The 25703-nt window shown below is 37.8% G+C and overlaps 1 protein-coding gene across 2 annotated transcripts in view; it reads right to left on the bottom strand.

Moving 5' to 3' along the window:
- TBC1D5 (TBC1 domain family member 5) overlaps window positions 1-25703 on the bottom strand; it is a 636101-nt gene that overhangs the window by 527207 nt on the left and 83191 nt on the right. For both annotated transcript variants that reach the window (XM_072651232.1, XM_072651233.1), the window contains one exon: window positions 4862-4953. The gene's annotated coding sequence lies outside the window, so the exon portion shown is untranslated. The remainder of the gene's footprint in view (window positions 1-4861; window positions 4954-25703) is intronic.

The raw sequence follows: 25703 nt of genomic DNA, 5'->3' as shown, positions 1-25703 counted from the left end.
CTAGGGGGAAGGAGCCAAGATGACAGAGTAGAAAGAGGTCTTCCCCCACAACCCACAAAATACCTGTAAAGAAAGACACTCAACAAATTCTAGAGCAGCACAAGCCACAGAACGACAGAGTGGAGCAGATTTATAGCCCAGGATGACCTGGAAGGCCGATGGGAAAGGTCTGTTGCACCAGGATGTGGAGTGGACCAAGCCCAGACCTGGCAGTGCGGCAGCACCGGGAGGAGGACCAGAGCAGGCTTCAGGGGCAGAATCCCCCCTAGCAAGCAGCTTGCAGAACCCTCAACCCACAGGCGCCAAAGGCAGATTCAAAGGTCATTGAGAGAGCTTTTTGACCTCCATGAAAAAGAAGCAGGGTTCTCCCCTAGCCCCAGCTCCAGGCAGCAGCTGCAGCAGTGGCAGCAGCAGCAGCAGCAGCAGAGGGCCATGGTTATTGTAGTTGTGTAGGCAGCAGCAGGCTTCCATTATTGGATAAAGCCCCTGGGGGAATTGAGCAGCTGATCTGACTCGCAGCCAGGAGCCAGGTCAGGGAGTAAATTCCTCTTCCTTGATTGTACCACCTTGGAGGAACTGAGAACTTAGAGGCTCCCAGAGTATACCCTACTCTGGAAAAAGGACCCAAAAGTCAAATAACTGCTTGGGAAAATGCCCAAAAAAGGGGAAAAAAAGTAAGACTATAAAACGTTACTTTCCTGGTGAACAGGTATTCTCTGCCATCCTTTCTGATGAGGAAGAACAATGCTTACCATCAGAGGATAACATAAAAGTCAAGGCTTCTGCATCCAAAACCTCCAAAATAAATATGCAATGGTCCCAGGGCATGGAAGAGCTCAAAAAGGACTTTGAAAATCAAGTAAGAGTGGTGGAGGAAAAATTGGGAAGAGAAATGAGAGCTATGCATGAAAATCATGAAAAGCAAGTCAACAGCTTGCTAAAGGAGACCCAAAAAAATGCTGAAGAAAATAACATCTTGAAAAATAGACTAACTCAATTGGGAAAAGAGGTCCAAAAGGCCAATGAGGAGAAGAAGGCTTTAAAGACCAGAATTAGCCAAAGGGAAAAGGAGGTTCAAAATCTCATTGAAGAAAATAGTTCTTTAAAAATTAGAATGGAAAAGATGGAAGGTAATGACTTTAGGAGAAACCAAGAAATTACAAAACAAAACCAAAAGAATGAAAAAATGGAAGATAATGTGAAATATCTCATTGGAAAAACAACTGACCTGGAAAACAGATCCAGGAGAGACAATTTAAAAATTATGGGACTACCTGAAAGCCATGATCAAAAAAAGAGCCTAGACATCATCTTTCATGAAATTATCAAGGAAAACTGCCCTGATATTCTAGAACCAGAGGACAAAATAAATATTGAAAGAATCCATCAATCACCTCCTGAAAGAGAACCAAAAAGAGAAACTCCTAGGAACACTGTAGCCAAATTCCAGAGTTCCCAGGTCAAGGAGAAAATATTGCAAGCAGCTAGAAAGAAACAATTTGAGTATTGTAGAAATACAGTCAGGATAACACAAGATCTAGCAGCTTCTACACTAAGGGATCAAAGGGCCTAGAATATGACATTCCAGAAGTCAAAGGAACTGGGATTGAAACCAAGAATCACCTACCCAGCAAAACTGAGTATAATACTTCTGGGAAAAAATGGTCATTCAATGAAATAGAGGACTATCAAGCATTCTTGATGAAAAGATCTGAACTGAAAAGAAAATTTGACTTTCAAACACAAGAACCAAGAGATGCATGAAAAGGTAAACAGAAAAGAGAAATTACAAGGGACTTACTAAAATGAAACTGTTTACATTTCTACATGGAAAGATAATATTTTCAAGTCTTGAAACTTTTCTCAGTATCTGGGGAGTTGGAGGGATTATACACATACATACATACACACATATACATATTTATGTAGAGAGAGAGACAGAAAAAGAGCACTGGGTGAGTTGAATAGGAGGGGATATCTAAAAATAATAAAATTAAGGGGTGAGAGAAGAATAGATTAGGAGGAAAAAGGGAGAAATGGAATGGGGCAAATGATCTCTCATAGAAGAGGGAAGAAAAAGTTTTTCCAATGGAGGGGAAAAGTGAGGAGTGAGAAGGGAAAAAGTGAAGCTTACTCTCATTTGGCCCAAGGAAGGAACAACATAAACACTCAATTTGGTATGAAAACCTATCTTAACACTACAGGAAAATAGGGGAGAAGGGGATAAGCAGGGTGGGGGGGAGAATGATGGAAGGGAGGGCAAATGGGAGCAGGGAACAATTAGAAGTAAACACTCTTGGGGAGGGACAAGTTAAAAAGAGAGAATAGAAGAAATGGGGGTCAGGATAGGATGGTTAGTCTTATACAATACGACTACTATGGAAGTCATTTGCAAAACTACACATATATAGCCTAGATTGAATTGATTGCTTTCTCAGTGGGGATGGGTGGGGAGGGAGGAAGAGAGAGAAGTTGGAACTCAAAGTTTTAGGAACTTTGTTTTTTGTTGAGAATTGCTTTTGCGTACAACTGGGAAATAAGAAATACAGGTAAAGGGGTATCCTGCCCCTCAGGACAAGAGAGAAGATGGGTATAAGGGAAGGGAGGGGTGTTAGAAGGGTGGGCACACTTGTGGAAGGGGAAATCAGAATGCATGGGGTTTGGGGGTAGGGGGAGGGGAGAGAGGGGGAGAAAATGTGGAACTGAAAATTTTGGGGAAATGAATGTTGAAAACTTAAAAATAAATAAATAAATTAAAAGGGTCCTAGGTTTTGTTCTCTCCATTCCTCAGATTTTTAACACTCCACCAGGTTAGATAGATCTTTGCAATTCCTATAAACATAAATAAAAATAAAATGGTAGGAGATCGTCACTAATTTCATGAAGAATACAATCAGTGAAATAAGAAAATAGCCAAAAGAAGATTTTGCTGGAATGTCAAAAAAAGGTGAGAAAAAGAAAAAGCAGAGGGAGCAGAAGAATTGGGACGGAAGAAACACTATTATAGAAATACTATTTTTTGGATAAAGGCGAAACAAATTCTAACACACATAAGCATGTTAGGATTTGTAGAGAAACTTAGCCTAATCTGAAAGCAAAATATATAATTTATCAACATGTGTCCTAACCATGGAACTCAAGGTATGAATACAGAGGCCCTTCTGGAAAAGTCTGTGGGAGTGATCTGCTCAGGCTCTACTGGGTTGACATAGCTGATATCATCTTGCTCTTCAAAACTCTGTCCTGCCCTATTTAGATACCAGCATATAATATAAGAGCAGAGAACTAGTTATCGCACAACTTCTGTGAAAAATGTTAATATTTATTCAAGCATTTTTCCCTAATGTTTCCCTAAGCCAGGGAAAATTTCCAGTCTCACAGATGAAAAGCAATTCTTTCAAAAGTAGGTTTACTTGACTTTTAAGAAGACAATGGAAATTTAACAAATTTAGGTTAGTATATGGTGTTCTTTTATATAATTTATTTCTATGGTCCATGACACAAAGAATAATTTTCAAAAACCTTTATTTCTAGTAAAAAATCCAAGAGGCAAAATTAAGTCTTGATAAAAAAATAATAAACTGTAGATTTTAAGTTTATAAAAATCAAAATATTAAAAAATAAACTGTCCCTTTGATATTCTCAATTCACAAACTGCAATCTTCAAATTATCAGTTTTCTTAAATCTCTTTGCAATTCAATCAAAAACTCTAAGTGATCGCTTAATAAACAAATAAATAATTGATTGAATATAGTACTGTTTTGTTGCATAAACTGTTGACAATATACTTCCCAATAAAGAAAAATTGAATTACAGCCCAAGGGTGATTTAATTTGGTACAAATTTTGAATAATGTCAAATGTACTTCCAAAACAGATGCTTAGAGACTCTACAAGGACACTAGGCTCAATCAGAAGCCAGATTAAAGTTCCATCTGGAAACTAATAGAAATTCACAGTTCCATTACAATTACCAAAGTCACCAATGTAACACATAACAGAAGTACAGCAAAGAACTTCTTAGAGAAGTCAACAGGCTTGCCCATCCCTCAAAACAATCAATTTATAAAAGAATCGTTCATCTTCAGGAAAACAATCCATAACTATTTAAATTCTTATGTTCAATATAAGAAAATTTAAAATTTACATAATTATTTGAATTTCCTGTAGTTGATTTTTTCCCTAGACATTCGAATTATATTTTGTTTGTTAACACTGAATAGCAAGGATAGCATGTCATAGAAAAAAAGAATACTCTCCGAAACTCTCACCCATTCTACTACTGATAAATGTAATACTTGGCTACCTCATTCTTCTCGCTTTATTGAAACCCAGCCTCACACCTTATGATACAAATCTCTTAAATTCTGTGACTAGAAATTACCAGAGAATCAAAAAATTTGGAGGTGGAAAAGTCCTTCAAGATTGTCTACTTCAACTTGCTGGGCAAAGCCCTGTCCAAAATGAGGAAGCTCATTCCAGACTGGGGTTTGGGGGGGGGGGGGGGGGTGCTCCAGGGTTGGTTATACAGCCGGCTACCTGACTGAAGAGCTGGGATGAGAATCTGCACTCAGGGCCTCCAGTTCAGTGCTCTTTCTATTATGCTAAGTGGCTGCAGGGCAATAAACAGAAATCAAGTTTCCCAAGGATGACAGATAAAAACGGACATTATTAATGGTTGCCCAGTATTCCATGTGGTAAGTATGTGTGAACCACGCCTCTGCTATTGATTACCTGTGTGAAGTTTGGAAAGTCAGTTAACCCATAAAAACGAATCAGGGATATGTACTACACAGTATCTTAAATACTGAATAATAAATATCAAGTATGAAGTAAGTTTAAAATAAAGATTAAATCTTACCAGAGAAGAGGGTGTAAACTGCTAACTTTTAGAAGAAAAGTAAATCCTTCAGGCCAACAGAACATCAGTTTTCCAGAAAATTCTAGGATACACTAGCAAAAGAACAAATTTCCAAAATGAAAATCAGTTCCTCCTTACTAGTAAATCATGAACATTTAACATTCTATATATAAATTAACAGTAAATGTTAATACAAAATTTTCAAGTACTATCTTGTGACAATTTGATTAAACCTGAGAAAAAAATTTTCAAAGGTTAAGCACAAATTCAGTCTAACTCAACTTGCCTATTATATCCATAATATTCTAAAGATAAAATAAATCACAGGCCCTTGCTCTTAAAGGACTTATATTTGAGTTGAGGTGGGGTTAAGGAGGAGAAAATTGTTAAACTAAGTACACAGATAATGATATATAACCAGCCATCTGTATACTAAGGAAAGAAAGGCAGGGAAGGAAAACTCTTTTTTTTGTATTATATTAAAAAACAAGAGGCACAGTGAATGGAGGATCCTTTCCAGGGTCAAAAAGCTAGTTCAAGAACACTGTTTCCACTAGCCATGTAACCTCAATGGCTCCAGGCCAGGTGAGATCAAAGATCTGGGACCACATCCCACTGTCTCCCATCTGAACCCAGAAATAGATCAAAATAAAAATAAGAAAGATAATGCACTGAAGCAATCTCTAAACACTCAGTAACAACCAACAAAAGAACAGATAAGTTCCAATGACAGGATCTAACAATGCACTGTTGCTAATTAGTTTAGTAGGTGGAAGGAAAAGATATTCTGATTAATTAATACCATCATCCTCAGTCCATGAGCAGTCACTAAGCACTCCTTCAGTGCACTGTGTGGTAAGGGCCAGGGCTAGGAAAGGCTAACAACAACCCTGGTCCTTAAGGAGCTTACAATCTAATGGAGAGACAATATGCAAATAAATACACACAAAGCAAGCTACATACACAGGCTCAACAGGAAGCAATTTTTAAAAGGGAAGGAACTAGAATTTGAGAGGGTTGGGAAAGGCTTCCTGCAGAAGGCAGTTTTTAAAGGAACTCAGGGAAACCAGCTGGCAGAGGAGAGGAGGGGGAGAGCCAGAGAAAATGCCCAGAGCCAAAAGATGCAACAGCCAGAGGCCAGAGTCACGGGGATGGAGAATATGTGCTGAGGAGTTAAGGTGTAAGGAGACTGGAAAGGTAGAAAGGGGGCTAGGCTGAGGATGACAGAGGAATTTGCATTCGATTCCAGGGGTCATAGGGAGCCACTAGAGTTTGGGGAATGGGGGGAAAAGAATGACTGACCTATGCTTTTGGATACTTACTTAAATCATTATGTATTCATTAAGTGCTTACTAAGGATGAGATGCTGTGCTAGGAACTGGAGATAATAATACATAGCACTTGAAGGTTTGCAAAGCACTCCTAGGTTACCTCATTTGGTCCTCACATTATCACCCCTATGATCCCTCACTCTCTATACTACTTTTCCAATCCCCCCTATCAAATCCTCTAGTTCGCTGTTGCCCACAGCATCTTCTTTGGATAACTGCCTTGGAGGGAGTAGCCGTGCTCACCTCTGAGCTGGCTCAGCTCTTTTCTATCTCACCCTCCTCACTTCTCCACCCAGGGACCTTCCCTGCCTTTTACAGGTTGTCTTCCCCCAATGAAATGTAAGTTCCTTCAGGTCAGGAACTATCTTTCCATATGATAGTATTGGTATTGGCACAAAGTAACCTCTTAATAAAGGCTTTATTAATTTAAAATGATTCTACAGATGGGAAAACTGAGGCTCTGAGAAGTTAAGTGATTTACTCAGGTCACTCTTCTAGTCTGAGGTAGCAACTGCACTCACGTCTTCTTGACTATCCACTGTGACAAACAAACAGAAAGACAAAAAGTCACGTAAATGAAAAAATTCCCTATATCAAAAAACATCTTTTGAGCAATGTTTACTTGAAAACTAGAATTTTTTAAAGAAATTAACAGCATTAAATAGTATTAAAAAAAATTCTAGATGATTATGCAAATTTCTCACCTGACTGAGCTTTAGGACACAAATTCTCTGGGTTACCTTCCTACCAGTACGACTAAGCGTTTGCTCTCCTCGTCCTCTTCTCTTCTCTCTCGTTAGTTAAAATCAGGAGAGCTGATGTGTCTATCTAGCCCAAGTTTCTCACCTGAACTTGAGTCCCATGTTATCATCTATTGGACATTTCTCGCTGGTTCTCCCAGATACATGCCCAACTGAGTAAGTCCAAAAAGGAATTCAATGTCTTCACCCTCCTGCCTGCCATATTCTCCCTTCTTCCAAACTTCACAAGCGTCTTTTGAAAAGGACCACAACCCTTCCCATCTCCCAGATTCAAAGTTAGCCTTTACTCCTCACTTTCTTTGAACCCCACCTATGCAAACAATTGCTGTATCCCTCTTGCCATTACTATCTCTCCCATCTGACTATCTCTCTATTCGCAGTTATCAACTTGGTTCAGGTCCTTATCTCTTCCCTGAATTACTACAACAGCCAGGTGACTGGTCTTTGCCTCAAGTCTCATTCTACCCCAGGCTGCCCTACACACTTAAGTCAAAGTGATTTCCTGAAAAGCAGGTACAACCATGTCACTCTCTCCATCAATTCCAGTGGCTCCCTATTGCCTCGGAGATCCAATATAGACTATTCTTTTTAACTCTGAAAGTCCTTGACAATCTGACTCCACACTTGGACATTATTTTCTCATGCTTTTTGTGACTGGTCAAATACCTTCTTTCTATACCTCAAACAAGATGCTTTCTCTGTCTCTATCTCCAGTGAACTCCCTCCCCATCTATACCATAATCTTAAGTTAAGATGCAGCTCAAGCACCACCTTCTGCACAAAGGCTAGTGCCTTCCCTCTCAAATTACCTTCTATTTGGCTATTCTGTATGAATTGGTAATTATTCTCTATTTTTTTTAATATACTTGCATACACACACATACATAATGTATGTATATGTGTATGTATATTTTACTCTTTTCCCTACGAGAATGCAAGATCTTTATGTGAAAGGATTTTGTTTAATTCACTGTATGTGTATTTGTCTAGCAGACAGTAGATAAATATCTGAGTGATCTATTAAGGTGTGGCAGAGGCTCCAAATTAAATGAAACTTAGAAATCTTTTTTTAAAACAATAACTTTGAATCTATATGCTTATTTTATCCTGTATACCATAATTCCAATGGAAAAAGTAATCAGATACAGCTTGAAGACATTGGAAAGAATCTAACTACATTCTAGTCAAGTCCATACCCTATACCACTTGTGCCTTTCCCCCATGTTAATTAAGTATTCCCTACCCATAAATGAGTCAAAGAAGCATATTCCTGAGGGAGATGTTTAATTGGGGGGGGGGGGGGGGCACGGTGGCAAAGTTTTGAGATTTGTACTTGACAAAAAAAAATCCTATCGTGTTTCATGATTTGATTTGATGCCCTGTTGATCTATTGATCTATCTATACACACACATATTTATATTATATATATGAATGAATGAAATGAAGATTAAAAATATAACATTCCCATTCCTTCTAATGTGATGGAATTCTCATCTGTGTGTGCGCCCATGACTCTCACCAAGTAGCAATTCACTGAAGAACAAATCCTTGTGTTTAAAGCAACAAAAGGAGATATAGTAATCTATTTTGATTACCACTAGGACTTCCCCCTATCTCTAATAGATTAATTCTTTCCCCATTTAAGGCAATGATTTGACTTAGCAAACCATTACTACTGAGAAAAAAAAAAGCATTACCTTTCTAGATGCCCTTTATGATAAGAGGAAACACCACTTTGAAGTTTACTCTTCCTTTGAATTAGCTCAAACCCTTTTTAAAAATTCTTTGGGAGGTATGTGTTCCTAAACTATTTTTAAGACAAAAATTACCTTTCCTTTAATACTGACCAGTGCTATACAGAACACTCTCAATGGGGTCTGGCAAGTTCCTTGATACACTACAAGTATTATTGCCTATTGCTTTGTATTCTCTACATCTGCTAATCTGGTTTCTTGCTTGCCTTTTTTACTGCAGCTGTGCACCGGGTTAACTATTTCAATGGTTTTCCTACAATAACCCACAAATTTTTTCCTGATCAGTGTGCTGTATGATTGGTTCTTTGTTCCTAAGATAATTATTTTACATTTGTCTACACTGAACTGCATTTGCCATCTGCTGGCCCAATCACCTAAACAATCCCAGTCCTTCTGAATCTGATTGCATTGTTCCTTATTATTTCCTCTGCCTCCAATTTTAGGATCATCTGCAAACTTGAAGATCTTTTCTTCAAAGCTTTGTCCACGCTTTATTTTAATATCATTTTTAAAAGTGACCCCTTAAGCTCTACAGCTGAAATCCCTTCCAAACCAAAAGGTGTTTCCATTAAAGCTTATGCAAAGATGCCACTAAATAAAGGGGTAAAAAAAATCATTAGAAATGAAGCTCTCACTAATACTTTATTTTATCTCTTAGCTAGTTTTTCATTCTAAAGCCATATTTGTAAATTAATTTTCTATACTTTAAATTTATCTTTTAGAATGTTAATATTTTAAAGGAATACTATTTTTTTTCCTATTTGCAAGTACATGCTATAATTTCAAACTCTTCCTAAACATACATTTTAAAGTGTTTCAGTTCTCTGTAAGTCTCATAACTGTTATCTTTAAACAAATAGAAACTGAAATCTGATGCTTTGAAATATCAGCCAATCTCTCAAATCCAGTAAAGTTTAACAGGTACTGAGTTTTTTTTTTACTGTCTTTGATCACTTTTTATTGATTTGATTTAGTTGTACTTGTGTTAACATTAATGCTAAAAAAACAGTCTGATCACGAACATAAAGCCAGCAATTGAATAATATTCGATGTAAAAAAAAAATCACAAGAAAAGTCCATTTCAAGGGGCAAGCTAAATTTTGCAAGTCACTCAGAAAAAAAATCATAAACACTAAGTATAACAGCACTGATGTTTTTATATTTTAGTTCACTTAATACAATCATGATTAATCAGCACTTTGGGTCACTCTTAACACTCAGCTAAATGCTTATACAGCCCAATGATGAACATTACATTTAAGAAATACACTTAAATGTGTTATGTGCATATGTGTGCATATATGTGCATACATGTAGACACAGAGAGAGTTGGTGTATGTACGTACACAGTACAGATAATAACTAGCATCTCTCTAATATGATAAGTTGCTGAGCAGATGCTAATTTGCACTATAAAGAGGAGCATAGTGGTCTTCAATTTTTTTTGTTTTGTACCTACGTTCAATATTTATTGTTGCCTAGGAATCTTTGCACACATAGTTGGGAGACTAAGGAATGAGCAAGTAATTACAAGTTCCATGAAATTCATAGGAGGTTCATTCACACGTATACCAGTAACTGTCATCGAAGTTTCATACAATTCCTGGCACATCTGTAGAAATCAAAAGGCACCTGGGAGAACCAATAACATAAAGTAGCTTTTCTTTAGGAGTTCCTAATATCAACAAAATCATAGGTCTGGTAGAAATAAAAAATGACTGACACGTTTATCATTTACAAAGCACCACATGTACATTATATCACATGATCTTCCTAACAACCTTATGAGGATAGGAGGCAGGTACTAGTAACCCCGTTTTACAAATGAGGAAGCCAAGGCTCAGATCATTACTTATCTAAAGATCACACATCTAGAAAGTATGAGGCAGGACTCAAAACCAGACATCACACACACACACACACACACACACACACACACACGGGATTCTTGTGCTCAGAAGCAGAAACAATTTCTTCTACAAAGTACTGCCACAGCATAAAGTAGATATAGAAAAAATGATATTCACTCCCTTTATTGACTAAGAATTTACGGAGCCTCTTCAACTATGTGCCGGGCACAATACCAGGTACCAAAGATATAAAGAAAAAATACAGCGGTCCACAAGGACTGTTGACGGGGGAGGCGGGGAGAAGAGAAACATGAAGACACAGAGATAAACATACACCATGTAACTAGAGACACAAGATGACTGAGTGGTAAAGCCACGAGCACCTAAGCACTGCGGGAGGAATGGAGATCAGCAAAGGCTTTACGTAAAAGATGGCTCTTAAACTAAACTTTGAAGTAAGCTAACGATTCTGGAAGGCCCCAAAAGCTAGGAGAAGGATCCTCTGGGCACTGGGCAATGGCAGCAGCTATGTGGACATAGGATGACAGCAGGCCATGGATGAGGGAAAGTCCATCTGGATTGTATCCAAGTACATATAAAAAAGGCTGGAGAGAGAGAATGAGGTCAAGTTGTAAGGGTCTTAAATACTAAATGCAAATATTTTGATCCCAGAGGCAATAGGTAACCACTGAAATTTATTTAGTAAAGGAGTGACACAGCCAAACCTGAGCTTTGGGAAAATCACTTTGGCAGCTGTACAGAGGATAAATTAGAGGGTGGAGAGACCTGAAGCAGGAAGATCAATTAGAAGGATATTGAAATAGTAGAACCAAGAGGTGATTCAGTCCTGAATGAGAATGTTGGCTATGTGAACATAGAGAAGAAAGCAGATGTGAGGGATGCTAGGGAGGAAAAAAGACAAGACTGGACAACTAACTGGATATGTGGAATGAATGAGGAGTCAATTCTGGATGACTGGAAGTATGTTGGTGCCATTAACAGAAACAAGAAAGTTTGGAAAAGAAAGAGAGGAGAGAAACATTTTTAAGTACCTACTCTGCCAAGCACTATGCTAAAGCCTTTATAAATTTTATCTCATTTGATCCTCAGAACAACCTGAGTGGCAGGTACTTCTATTATGTTCAGTTTGCAAAGGAGGAATGTGAGGTTGAATGTAATGGAATACTATTGTGCATAAGAAATGACGAACAGGAAGACTTCAGAGAGACCTGGAAAGACCTATATGAAGTGATACCAAGTGAAGTGGACAGAACCAAGAGAATGCTGTACACAGCAGCAACCACAGCATGCAAAGAATTCTTTTGGTAGACTGAGCCCTTCACAGCAATGCAAGGACCTAAAAAATCCCCAATGGACTTCTGAGGCAAAACGCCTTCCACATCCAGAGAAAGAACTGTGGAACTGCATCACAGAATGAAGTAGACCATTTTCTTTTGTATTACGTTTTGTTTTGTTTTATGGTTTCTCCCATTCATTTTAATTCTTCTATTCAACATGACTAAGGTGAAAATGTATTTAACAGGAAACATATGTGTAGAACCTATATAAAATTACATGCCATCTTGGGGAGGGAGGGGGAAAAAATCTAAGATATATGGAAGTGACTATAGAACACTGAAAACAAAATATTTTTTTTAAAAAAAACAACAACAAAAAGTGCCCCTTCCACTCCAAGAGCAGAGCTCAAATTCAAAAGAGAGAAAAAAGACCAAAAAAGATGAGCAAAAACAAACAAACAAAAAAAAAGAAAAAAATCTAACCACAGAAAATTAATAAGTGACAGGGAAGATCAAGACACAAACTCACAAAAGGACAGCAATATCAAAACATCTATGGGCAAAACCTCAAAGAAAAATGAGAAGTAGATTCAAGCCTAGAAAGAACTCATGGAAGAGTTCAAAAAAGAGCTTATAAATCATATAAGACAAGTAAAGGAAAAATTGTGGAAAGATTTAAGAGAATGAAGCAAGAGAATTATGAAAAAAAGAGTCAATAGCTTGGAAAAAGAAAACTGCTTAAAAAGTAGCACTAACCAAATGGAAAAGGTGATACAAAAATCCCACCTTAGAAAACAACTTCTTAAAAGTACAACTGGCCAAATGGAAAAGGAAGTACAAAAGCTAACTGAGGAAAACAACTTCTTAAAAGTTAGAACTGGGCAAGTGGAAGCTAATGATTCTATAAGACATCAAAAATCAATCAAACAAATTGAGATAAAAGAAAAAATAGAAGAAAATGTAAAATATCTCATGGGAAAAACAACTGACCTGGAAAACTGATACAGGATAGACAATGTCAGAATCACTGGACTACTTGAAAGCCATAAACCAAAAGGAGGACCTGAACATCTTTCAAGAAATGGTCAAGGAAAATTGGAACCAGAGAGCAAAACAGGCATTGAAAAAATCCACCAATCACCTCAGGAAAGAGATCCCAAAATAAAAATTCCATAGAACATTGTAGCCAACAGACCTAATTAAAAGAGATATGGAAACTACATCTTGTTAAAAGGAACCATAAGACGATGGAGTAATATCAATATTAAACATATATGCAGCAAGTGGTATAGCATCCACATTTTAAAAGAAGTTAAGTGAGTTACAGGTTCATGACCAAATAAGAGATAGAAAGGATTATGAAATGTAAAAAAGAGAATTTTGATTATATTAAATTAAAAAGCTTTTGCACAAGCAAAACCAATGCAAGCAAGATTAGAAGGAAAACAGAGAGATGGGAAAAAATCTTTACAGCAAGTGTGTCTGATAAAGGCCTCATTTATCAAATAGATAGCGAAATGAGTTAAATTTGTAAGAATACAGCCATTCCCCAATTGATAAATGGTCAAAGGACAGGCAGTTTTCAGATGAAGAAATCAAAGCTATCTATAGGCATATGAAGAAGTGCTCTAAATCACTTTTGATTAGAGAATGCAAATTAAAACAACTCTGAGGTACCACTTCATACCTATAAGATTGGCTAATATGACAGAAGAGGAAAATGATAAATGTTGGAAAGGATGTAGGAAAATTGGGACACTAATGTAATGCTGGTGGATGAAATGATCCAACCATTCTGGAGAGCAATCTGGAACTATGCCCAAAGGGCAACCAAACTGTGCATGTCCTTTGATCCAGCAATACCACTAATGGGTCTGTATTCCAAAAAAACAGAAAAGGACCTCCATGCACAAATATATTTATGGTAGATCTTTCCATGGTGGTACAATATAGGAAATTAAGAGAATGCCCATCAGTTGGGGAATGGATGAACAAGTTTTGGTATAGGAATACAATGAAATACTATTGTGCTATAGGCAGATTTCAGAAAAACAGGCAGATTTCAGAAAAACTTGGAAAGACTTGTATGAACTGATGGATGCAAAGTGAAGTGAGGAGAATCAGAAAAATATTGTACAAGGTATCAGCAACACTTTTTGATGATCAGCTCTGAATAACTCAGCTCTTCTCAGCATCGCAGTGATCTAAGACAAGTACAAAAGATTCATGAAGGAAAATGCTATCCACATCCAGATAAAGAAATGACTGACTCTGAATGCAGATCAAAGCATACTTCTTCACTCACTTTATTCTTTTACATGGTTTTTTTTCTTTCAATCTGGTTCTTCCTTGTGACTAATATGGAAATATATTTTACATGATAGTACATATACAACCTATGTCAAATTGCCTACCATTTTAGAAAGAAAAAAAAGAAGGGAAGTTGTTCCTGTATCAATTGACCCCATTGAGACATAGGGATAGATGCCCGCCCTTCTCATTTGGCCCGTGAGAAGGGTGATTAGGGAATGCTGTAGGATTTTATGCTCCCATTATCAGCAATCTTTTTCTGAGATAACTAGACTAGAATTAAATGAGATTATTAACCCCTTCTTTGTCTTTCCTGTCTGACCAAATCAAGAGTGAACTTGTGCTAGCAGCCCTCTAGTGTGCTGTGTTTATCTGTCTTACAAACTCCAACACAGCTTTGTCCCCAAACTCTTCCTCACTCTACCTTGTGAAGGATTCTAATGTTCCCCCTTCTCATCTAGGCACTATCCGTTACCTCAGAGAAATCACAACCAAACCCTTACCCAGAAAAACCCAGGAGCAGCCACTGGCTACCCACCCTGTCTTTGTATCACTAGTAACTGGCATGTGTTGCCACTGTTCAGTCACCTCAAGTGTGTCTGACTCTTCATGACCATATGTGGCATTTCCTTGGCAAACTGCAGTGGTCTGCCATTTCCTCCTCCAGCTCATTTGACAGATGAGGAAACTGAGGCAAAGAGTATCAAGTGACTTCCCCAAAAGGACACTACTAATAAGTGTCTGAGGCCAGATTTGAATTCAGGAAGATGGGCTTGACTCCAGGCCTGGCAGCCTATCCAGAGTGCCACCTATCTGTCCTAAATGAGTACATAGTAGGCACTAAATAAATGTTTTATTAGTTCAAAGGCATTCTTCATTTAATTTTTTTCATATTGGGCTAAATTATTTTTAAATGATTATGTATTTCACATAGGGGAGGTTCTGAATATTCCAGGACTTATTGAAATCCATCCATCCCTAGACAAGAACACCTGGAGAACCTAACTAGATGGTGAGGCTTCTCCCATTTAAAACTGATAATAGGTCCTCTACAAGGGTGGCAAACACCTCTGGCAAGCATACATCTGCCCTGGTTTGTTCTTTGCTTGATATTAGAGTTAGCTCTATTAGAATATGCTTGGGAGACCCCTTATAAGAGCAGAGTCTTTAACGTAAAGTTTCATTTTATCAAATCAAATGCTTTGCTTCCACTTCGTAACCCTCACTTTTCAACTCATTCCAGGCTGGCTTCCAACCTTATTACTAAACTGAAAGGCTTTCTCAATGTTACCAGTTTTCTATCCACTACAATTTTACAAGAAATTTCAAAAAAAAAATCTGTTTGGGATAGGGGGTTAATAAGAAAATCTTAGCATTTCTGCAATTGAATTTCTAACTTTGTTAGACTTTAAAACTGACTTTAAGCCAGTTTTGACAAAGTTGATATTATATTTGACTTTATGCATGCTGTTATAGGCTATGTATGAATCAATAGCATTTAATGAAAATAAATTAAAATTCATGCCAACCTATGGCCTTTCAGCATGGCAAAGATTGTGAATTGATGCAGGATCACTAAATAATATCTAAATGATACAGTATTGTCTGGTTAGTTGCAGAATGATGAAGTTTTGACACAAACATTCCCATGAAAATTGTTTCATTGCTGTCTGCTAGTTTTCAAGCAATATGTGGTCAGTCATATAAGATTAAGAAAGGCTTATGACAATCACTGCCTTCTTTTACCCTTTGGTTTGTTATCTATACCAAGATCTCAATTTCAATAATCACTATTTGTAAACTATTTAAACTGAAACCTTCCAGTGAATACAAATAATTGAAAGACTAAGTTACTAAGAGTTTTTAAAACTATCGATCTCAATGTTCACCTCATTCTGGATACTGGATTCCCTGACCATTCATCTATCATCTATCAAAAAAAAAAAATTTAGACTGACTAAAGAACAGAAATAGAGCAGACTTCACAATACAAACTTCACAGTTTATAATGCATTTTATTTGAAACACACAATATCACTGTGAAGTAATGATTTGGAGATATGGGCATATAATTTAATTGGTATAGAGAAATTCCAGGAGTAAACTTCCTCAATCGATGCAGATGGACATCTGTTCCTACAATTGGCAATCTTAAGAGATCACCTGGGGCACAGTGACAAGTTGTGATTTGTCCAGTCTTAATGTGTGTCAGAAGCAGAACACAAAGTATTCCTGACTCTGACACTAAGCTCTCTATCCAATAACAACAGGTATCATTTATATAGGAGCTTAACTGAACATGCACACATACACACACACACACACACACACACACACACACACGACAGAATCCTAATAAAGCTGCTGCCCCCCAGCCCCAACATTCTAACTTCCTTATGGACCTCACTGAACAGCAGGCATGTTCTGATTTGACCACATGATTTGCCTTTAACCATACCACAGGCTTCCAGACTCAATAGCCTAACTTCCTCACATACGCCTCACTAGAACAGCAGGTGTGTCCATGAACTCATGCCCCACTAGAACAGCAGGTATGCTCATGTGATGGAATCCCAGCCACTGCCTCTAGTTAGTCACTGCCCCCCAGACCCATTCCTCATATTCCTCACAGAAACAGCAGGTGTGTCCATGCACTCAACCACAACCACATCCATCTAATTTCAGCCAGGAGCACAAGAGCCAGCCAATCAGAAAATAGCACCACCAGAATGCTTGCTTGATCACTAAACCACAGAAGACACTTTCCCTAAGTAGACCTGTGCACTAACAGCAAAAACTGTCTTTTAGGTGAACTTATAAAGTAGAAATTTCATTATCATATATTAATGCCCCCCAAAATTTTTCTGTATGCATAGTGGGTAATCATCTTAAGTTCCACTAAGGCTTGGACCCTTCCCCCATTACCTAATCCCTTGACAAACCCCTCCTGCCTTTGTAACATTCATAATTTCTGTCATATAATCAGCATCATTATAGTATAAAATTACCTGTCTTTTCTTACTGAAGCTACAAGCTCCTTCTTGGAACTCAGTCAGCTATTCTCAATAAAAGCCTTTGCTTGGGTTAGAGATGAGCTGAGTCTGTGAATTCTTTCAAGATGACTCCACAACATACCAAGAAACCACAACATGTATGCATATATGGAAATCACATATGTGTACATATACACACATATGTATATGTACTGATGTATATACAAATGCATGCACACATATATAAAAACATACAATTCCATTTGATTCTCATTATACCACCATGAGTTAGGTATTATTTGTATCCCTATTTTGTAAATGTGGCCACAGGTTGTGGTTGTGAGAGGTCACATAGCATGTAGTAAGAGTCTGAGGAGACATCTGAATTTCAATTTTCCCAACTCCAAGTCCAGCTCTCTTTCCACTAGACCCAGTTGTCTCTCATCACTATTACTTCATTCTTCTGATCTTTATGACCAATGGAGTTCAAAACCAGTCCAGAAAAGTCACTGCCCTACTACTTATTGTGTTTATTATTTGATGATAAAATGACTGACACTTTTACTTTTTTAACAAATGAATGCACGAATGAATGAAAAAGAAAAGTTTTAAACAATGTGTACAAAGCAATTTCCTAAGTGCTGGAAATTTAAGCAAAAAAAGTAACACAATCAGTTCTCAAGAAGCTCCTATCCTAATAAGAGAGAGAGGACACAGAGTATTTTAACAACAATTCAGATGAAATAGTCCCATGATCCTTAAGATGCAATGGCAAAGCAGGTGGTCATGAGTCTTCTAGGATGGTATTTTCACTGATAAAATGCTGTCACTTCTCAATAGTGAAACGTTTGACAGTGCCAAAGGCTTTGATGGCAAGAACTTTATTTTGTTGGTCTTCAATTGCTATGGATGCAGCATCTGCAGAAGGAAATACCAGGTTGATCTCCACAGGGACTGCTGCTCAGGATTATGGCTCTGGGGCAGGGGGACCTTGGCTGGAAGTAGGCCTGTTGATCTGTGGGCCACTGCCATTCAAGGTCAAGGGCTATCCCACCTGGGGTCTGACAGGAGGTGGTGACTGAGGTGGTGGTAGGGGGAGGTTTGACCTGTCTGACACATGCTGCTTCAACAAGACTGGCCCACCTGACAGTGGGTGGCAGCTAGCTATCAGGTGGTGAGTGAGCTGGCTCCTTCTCACAGGAGTTTCTTCCCCAGATGACAGCTGCAGGGGATAGGCTGAAATCAAGATTGAGGTCTAGTGGGTTTGTCATTCCTGAGGCTCTTGAGTTTACCTGCCAGGTGGTGGGAGTTGGTCAGTAATTGGTATCGATAATGGCAAGGAAGATGGACTCTTCAACAATGACTGTTCCCCTCAGTAACAGATTGAGAGACCAGGATGGAAGGACAAAGTATTATCTGAACCAAAGTACTGGAATGCTGTCTCATCTTCTGTAGCTAAAAGTATTCACAGGTTGATTCCATGAGTATATAAGAAGAAAGGGATAGTATGTATAATATAGTTTCCTGCATTTTTTTATTTCTCCTGCTGAAACTCTTCATTTTGAGAGCTCTTCATTTTATATAGTTTAAAAATTATGAGATTCTGGGAGTAGAAGGACAGACTTGTAAAAATTTCCCACCATAGCCTATAAAATACCATTAAAAAATGAATCCAAACAAATTCTAGAGCAGCAGAAGACACAAAACAACAGAGTGAAAGAGATTTCCAGTCCAAGACATCCTGGGAGGCTGACAGGAAAGGTCTGTCGCACCAGGTGCGGAGCTGAGCACAGCCCGACATTGGCCATGGCTGCAGGGAAAGGATCAGAACAGGTTTCAGGGGATAAAATCCCCAGCAGCAGCTGCAGTTCCGAGATTGCTCAAACCACAAATGCCAAAGACAGCTTCAAAGGTCAGTGAGAAAGTTCTTTCACCTGCATGAGAAGACGAGAAGGGAATGGGGTCTGGCCCTGCTGACAGCAGCAACTGCAGTTGCAGCATCCATTTTTGGAGCCCTGGGGGAATTGAGAAGCTGATCTGGATCTCAGCTCTGAGTGGCTCTCCTGGGTTGAGGAAGAGGGCTGGTGTGGTGGAGCTAGAGGCAGTTGTGGAGAGAGAATTCTACTCACAGATTCTGGGCAGAACAGAGTGCTTGTGGCTGCTCACAGATAAGAGCACAGGCCAGGAGAGGACTAAACTCCTCTCCCTTGATTGTGCCACTTGGAGGAACTGAGAACTTACAGGTGCCCAGAGCAAACCCTCCTCTTGAAAAAAGGACTCAAGAGTCAAGTAATTGGCTGGGAAAATGTCGAAAAAAGGGGAAAAAAATAAGACTATAAGACTCTTGGTGAGCAGGTATTTTCTCCCATCCTTTCTGATGAGGAAGAACAATGCTTACCATCAGAGAAAGACATAAAAGTCAAGGCTCTTGCATCCAAAACCTCCAAAATAAATATGCAATGGTCTCAGGTCATGGAAGAGCTCAAAAAGGATTTTGAAAATCAAGTAAGAGAGGTGGAGGAAAAATTGGGAAGAGAAATGAGAGCAATGCAAGAAAATCATGAAAAGTGAGTCAACAGCTTGCTAAAGGAGACCCAAAAAAACACTGAAGAAAATAACACCTTTAAAAATAGGCTAACTCAATTAGAAAAAGAGGTCCAAAAAGCCAGTGAGGAGAAGGCAGCTTTAAAAAGCAGAATTAGCCAAACAGAAAAGGAGGTTCAAAAGTTCAATGAAGAAAATAGTTCTTTAAAAATTAGAATGGAACAGGTGGAAGCTAATGACTTTAGGAGAAACCAAGAAACTACAAAACAAAACCAAAAGAATGAAAAAACAGAAGACAATGTGAAATATCTCACTGGAAAAACAACTGGCCTGGAAAACAGATCCACAAGAGACAATTTAAAAATTATGGGACTACCTGAAAGCCATGATCAAAAAAAGAGCCTAGACATCATCTTTCATGATATTATCAAGGAAAACTGCTCTGACATTCTAGAGCCAGGGGGTAAAGCAAATATTGAAAGAATCCACCAATCACCTCCTGAAAGAGATCCAAAAAAGAAAACTCCTAGGAACATTGTGGCCAAATTCCAGAGTTCCCAGGTCAAGGAGAAAATATTACAAACAGTCAGAAAGAAACAATTTGAGTATTGTGGAAATACAATCAGGATAACACAAGGTCTAGCAACTTCTACATTAAGGGATCAAAGGGCTTGAAATATGATATTCCAGAAGTCAAAGGAACTAGGATTAAAACCAAGAATCACCTACCCAGCAAAACTGAGTATAACACTTCGGGGGAAAAAAATTGTCCTTCAATGAAATAGAGGACTTTCAAGCATTCTTGATGAAAAGACCGGAACTGAATAGAAAATTTGACTTGCAAACACAAGAATCATGAGAAGCATGAAAAGGTAAACAGGAAAGAGAAATCATAAGGGACTTACTAAAGTTGAACTGTTTACATTCCTAAATGGAAAGATAGTATTTATAACTCTTGAAACTTTCCTCAGTATTTGGGTAGCTGGAGGAATTATACACACATATATATAGACAGAGGGCACAGGGTGAGTTGAATAGGAAGGGATGACATCTACAAAAAAATAAAATTGAGGAGTAAGAGGAATATATTGGGAAGAGAAAGGGAGAAATGGCATGGGGCAAATTATCTCTCATAAAAGAGACAAGAAAAAGCTTTACTAATAGAGGGGAAAAAAGGGGTGGTGACAGGCAAAAACTGAAGCTTAACTCTCATCACATTTGACTTAAGGAGGGAACAATATGCACACTCAATTTGGTATGAAAATCTATCTTACACTACAGAAAAGTAGAGGAGAAGGAAATAAGTGGGGTGGGGAGATGGAGGGCAAATGGGAGGAGGGAGTAATTAGAAGTAAACACTTTTGGAAAGGGACCAGGTCAAAAGAGAGAACAGAATAAATGGGGGGCAGGATAGGATGGAGGGAAATACAGTTAGTCTTACACAAAAAGACTATTATGGAAGTCTTTTCCAAAACCACACACATATAGCCTATATTGAATTGCTTGCCTTCTCAGTGGGGATGAGTGGAGAGGGAGGAAGGGAGAGAAGTTGGCATTCAAAGTTTTAGGAACGATAGTTGAGAATTGTTTTTGCATGCAACTTGGAAATAAGAAATACAGGAAATGGGATATAGAAATCTATCTTGGCCAACAAGAAAAGAGAGAAGATGAGAATAAGGGAAAGGAAGGGTGTGATAGAAGGGAGGGCAGACTGGGGGAAGGAGTATTCAGAATGCATGGCATTTTGGGGTAGGGGGAGGGGAGAGATGGGGAGAAAATCTGGAACTCAATTTTGTGGAAATGAATGTTGAAAACTAAAAGTCAATAAACATTTTTAAAAATTTAAAAATTATGAGATTCTGGTATGACATCTACTAAAAACATTTTTCTTACATTTCAGTAGGGTAATGCTATGCCCAGAGAGTTATTCCAGCTCCAGTCATTATCTGTTGAGTTCTCTGGACATTTTGGTTTGTGTTGGTGATACAAGGACTGATTGTCTGCTATCACCATTATCTAGTTCACGTTTTGTTTGATGATTAAAATGGCCATGTTGTTTGTGTGGGTGATACAAGGAGTGATTGTCTGCTATCACCATTATCTAGTTCACGCTTTGTTTGATGATTAAAATGGCCATGTTGTAAGTCAACATTGTCTGATTATTCTTTTATATTTAATCTTCTAAAGACATAGGTGGATAAAATAACCCTCTTTGTAGCTGGATCAAAGTATCAGGATGCAATCAAATCAGGCCCCATTGAAAGGATCCTCAGGACAACTTCAGCAACAGAAAGGATGATGGGAACTACATGTACTTCATGCAATTATTGCCTTGTGATTTCGACTTCTCTAGGTCTTCAAAAAAGCATCTTGCAAGGATTTTGTTCCAGATAACTGGAAGATTATGAGTATTCAATTTGTTGACAGCTATTAAAGCATTCTTTACATTTTTAATGTGTCAATGTTTCAACTAAGAATGTGTAGGCAATAGTTCAGTTTGTGATACTGTCTGGTTTCAGTACAGTTTAGTGATGGAGCTTTCCAGGATATCTGTAAGATTGTATTTTTAGCATAGGGATCTGGAGTCCATCAGTCCACGAAAGATAGAGCATTCCCAATGTATAATTCTAGCCACCAGGTCATGTCTTATTATTAAGTATTCAGTAGATACTACGTATCTAAAGGCTACAGGGATATACTACAATGTGTACTATTTACTCATATAATGTAATGTAATGGTTGAAAAAGCCCAAGCTATTAAAGGAAACTCCTATATCTGGTGGTGATAACTTATTCCTAAATTTTCATCAGAAACCAGTTATTATTATTAATTAAAATTGTTCTTCAAATCTTCTTTGATAAAGATCAAAAGGAAATGGCTATAGTATTTTTAAGTAAATACAGTTAGTGAATACAACACTTTTATTGAATAAAATATTAAAACATTATCATGTTTATTATTATTAGCCCTCACAAGTCCCTACCCACTGCTTATGTCAGAGGGCAAAAGGGAGAAGATGACAACAAAGTAGGGGATATTCCATCCAAGGTGACACACAGAGAATGTTCTGATGACTGTCACTACTACTGCTGTGTCACTCTCATCCTCCTTTATAGAGCTGAGATACTAATAGTCTAAGGACAAGTTGCCACCTTGGTATTATTTTCATATACAGATTTAAGGTGAATAAAATTACTGGGTTTTATAAATAAATAAGAGTGTTTCTGTGAACTCGCAGAAATCATATTCAGGACAGTGACAGTAGCACACAGTACAACAGGGATGACTTATACCTTGTCCTATTCCCACGTAGTTTTAATTTCTTCTTCTATGTCTTTGTATTTGTCAAGTTTTCTACTCTGTGAAGTTTGGATATTATGCATATTTAGTAAGGCAACATCTATAAAAACATTGGTCAGTTTTTATGGATTAATGTTAGGCTCCAGCAGTCAGAGATAATGGCTCTGTCTGCAATGATGTTCTAACTCCAGGAGAGTTGACCTGCTGAATTCTCAAAACCACATGGGAATTTGTATTTCTAGTTCAGAATGGATTTGTGATCTTTCTGGTAACAAAAGATCTCTTGCTTTTGGGTCTCATGTCTAATTAGATATTTTGTTAAATTTTTCAAAAACCACACTGCTGTAACTATGTCACTGTATCTAGGTCCTCAAGTGCAGCCATTTGACTGAATCCAAACTTCATGGAACAAATCCCTTAATAAAAGGAACTGTTCTATGAAACTTGGACTCAGTCAAAAGGCCGCACCTGAGGAGCTGGAAGGCCCCATGTGGCCTCAAGGCTACAAGTTCCCTACCCCTGATACACTGACCAACAAATCCAGGGACCTTAAAGATAAGCATAGCGTAACTCCTTGTGATTGTCAATGACTCAGCCTCTTTGATTTTTCTTTGTCAACATCTTGTTGCCTGACTTTACATCCGCCCCTTATGATTCCACTCCTGGACTTTTGTCATTCCACAGGCTACAATCCAGAGATTTGAGCTCACGCTCAACAAATCCAGGAGGATACTTCTTTTATACCTTCATTATATTTCATTCGGAAGTAAGACTAGTGCTTCCAAAAGAATTCTGTAAATGTTAAACCTGTTTTATGATATGCTCTAAGAAAATGTCTTCTTCTTTCATTTTAGCCAGGAAATGTCACTCTTTCCATAGCAGCCTAGGGATAACAAGCTCCATTTTTCATTAACATTGTAGGAGTTTTTATTTGGACACTTTCTAGATCTGATGCCATCGAGGTAGCTAGGTAGTACAGTGGATAAAGAGCTGGATCTGAAGTCAGAAAGATCAAGTTCAAATCGTGCCTCAGACACTTATTAACTGTACGATCCTGAACAAGTCACTTAACCATGGTTTCCTCCACTGTAAAATAATAATATTTTCTATTTCAGAGACAGTATTTGTAAACCTCTTAGCACAACACCTTGTTACACAGTAGATGTTTAATAAATACTTGTTCCCATAACTATTTTAAATGAGTTTTTCCTGAGAGCTTTGGGATTCTCATCAGTCAGTCCTTTTAACAAAGACAATCTCAGCTTTCACCCAGATAAGATAACGATTTTATCTAGAGAACACCAGGCATCACCTTCAACAATTGGTACAATTTCATGTTTTCAAATAATCAACCAATATAGCCTACTATGCAGCTACTACAGGCACAGTATTAAGCAGTGGGGAAACAAAGAGACTAAAGACAGCCCCTGCCACAAAGGAGCTCATCTTTGGACAATTCAGTCACAATTCTTCCTGGGTATGCATTAAGAATTTTACAGTCATTGAGTCTAAATGACATTTGGATATCATTGGAGCATTGGAGCAAAATTTAAAAGAACTGCAATATCTAGTAGAACAGATGATGACTGATGATGAGCACTTACATAGCACCTCTGAGGTTTGCAGAGCACTTTACAAACACTGTCATTTGGTTCCCATACAACCCTACAAGTTAGGGGTTATTATTATGTCAATGTTATAGATGAAGAAACTGAGGTATATAGAGGTGAAATGACGTTCCTAGGGTCACACAGCTAGCAAGTAAACTCAGGTTTTTTGACAATGGGTCCAGCTCTATCCACGTGCCACTCAACTGACAAGTTGACATATAACTTGATGTGACTAAGGAATACAGCTAAATCTTGATTTGTGCCAATAATAAATCTCATGAGGTGGTTCAAAGTATTAGAACTCAGACTATTAAAAGTTATAATTATATATGAAATATGGTCATTCCTTTCAGCTCAATGGAAATGCACAATGATTTTTTAAAATAAGTTTTTATCTGTTAATGTGACAGTAGTAAGTGATAAGAAAAATGTACTTCTAGTTCAAGTTTATTAGAGTAATAAAGTAATTATAGAAAGCAAAGAATTGCTAAATATTCTACCTAAATATAAGTCTGCACTAATGACAAAAATGTCGCTTTTTGCTTAAAAATTTTTAGGAGTGCAGGTTAAAATGTATATATATGGTGGGAGGTAGATAGAGCTTTATCCACATCGCAGTGCATTTGTATGCTCATATACCCACACAGTAAGCCAAGCATACAGTAGGATGACCTGCAGCATTAGCTAAAATCAGTAATGCCTTAAATCAGTACTGATGCTTACACTATACTTTCCACGAGCTGGACTAAATGTAATTTCTAAATCAGTATTCCAAAACAAGCCACCCTTGCTTTCTTATTTCACAACCAAAATAGAAATGGAAGTAATTGATGACTGTAGCTTCTCTAAACACTAAGAGACTAATAAACAAGCATTTATTTTCATTTAAAATCTCATTCTGTATCACCCCCTAATAGAAATGTTAAGTAATTCTTAGACACTTTAAATTCAGGTTGAGTTTTTTCTTTATAAGAAACTTAAGTTCTAGAAGGCATTCATCTGCAGAATATGCCTGTTTCCTCCACATTATAATGTTTGTTTATCAGGTTTCTTTGCGACTATTTCCTTCAAAAACAATATATTTAGCTG

The sequence above is a fragment of the Notamacropus eugenii genome, chromosome 3, assembly GCF_028372415.1.
Source record: "Notamacropus eugenii isolate mMacEug1 chromosome 3, mMacEug1.pri_v2, whole genome shotgun sequence".
Classification (NCBI taxonomy): Eukaryota; Metazoa; Chordata; class Mammalia; order Diprotodontia; family Macropodidae; genus Notamacropus; species Notamacropus eugenii.
Note: the sequence above shows the minus strand (reverse complement) of the source record. Positions and strands in the feature narration are given on the sequence as shown.